This window comes from Cebus imitator, unplaced genomic scaffold (genome assembly GCF_001604975.1).
Source record: "Cebus imitator isolate Cc_AM_T3 unplaced genomic scaffold, Cebus_imitator-1.0 Scaffold57, whole genome shotgun sequence".
Lineage (NCBI taxonomy): Eukaryota > Metazoa > Chordata > Mammalia > Primates > Cebidae > Cebus > Cebus imitator.
The window spans coordinates 8352891-8354229 of record NW_016107372.1 but is presented as its reverse complement, the minus strand read 5'-3'; positions in this window follow the sequence as shown (position 1 = coordinate 8354229).

Here is a 1339-nt window from a genome sequence, read left to right as displayed (position 1 = left end):
CACACACACACACACACACACACAGGGACATGAAACACGTGTTTCAGTAGGTGTCGTTCCCAAGCTGTCCACAAGATGGTGCAGAAACCCTGCTCACAGTCTGTCCTCCAATGGCACCGCCTCTGAAGAGGGATTTGCAGCCTTTGCCAGGCTCCTGGTAAATTGAAGTTTGGAGGGCAGCAAGCAGCTTTCACCGCGGTGAGCTGCCTTTGCCATTTTCGGCATTCCGATTGAAAATTCAATTAAAAATCAATTGAGTTCCAGTAAATAAAATGAAATGACAAATGTGTACAAAAGCTTCCTGTGCAGGGCTTAGACTGGAAGACAGCTCGAGGTCATCCAGGAAGGTGGGGAAGGAGACCTGGGTGAGCTGCTGTGGAGTGACAGGCGCCTCCTGTTCCTGGGGAATCTTGAAGTCTGCGGCGGTGGGGAGTTTAGCCGTGCATCACGCTGGGCATTTGCCATGGACAACGCTTGTCTGCATGCTGCGGAGACAGTCATTCGGAAGAGTCCTGGTCTTTAGAGAGCTTGAATCTGACAAAAACTCACACCAGAAAAATAACGAGGGTGCCAGATGGTGGTCAGCACCGCAGGAGAGATGTGACAGCTGAGTGCGGAGGTGTAGCTTCACTTTTAAATAGCATGGCATCAGAAGACCTCGGGGAGACATTGACATTTCAGTAAGACCTGAAGGACTGATGGTGTGAGCACGGGTGTTTTAGGGGAAGACCATTCTAGGCAGTAGTCACAGCAAAGGCAGTGGTTGTGGGGTTGGGAGGTGCCGGGAGGAGGCAGGGAGGACCTAGGAGGCTGATGTGGCTGCTGGGGCAGGTGAAGAGGCAGGGCAGGATATGCGTCAGAGAGATTCTAATGGGGGAGACTCGAGGGATTTCGAAGCAGAGTGATCACATGAGACCTTGCAGCATAGTATAAGGGCTTTGGACTTTACTTTGGGAATTGCTGGACGCCACTGAGCGTTCTGAAGAGAGGCCCGTGGCATGATTCGCTTTGCATTTTGTAGGGATCATTCTGGCTCCTGCATTGAGAAGGGCCTACAGGCAGGAGCCAAAAGACCAGTTAGGAGATGGCTGCCATGACTGGGTGACAGATGGTGGTGACCGGGGTCAAAGGGAGTGACAGTGGAAGTGAAGAGTAGCAGTCAGATTTAGAGTATCTTTGGAGCGAATAGAGTTGATGGTAGATTGAATGAATGTTTGAGAGGCAGAGAGGGGTCAGGGATGACTTTGAGGTTATTTCCTTGAGCCATTGGGCAGATGGAATGGCAATTAACTAAGCTAGCAGAGCAGGTTTTTGGGGGAAAGATCAGGAGCTCTGTTTG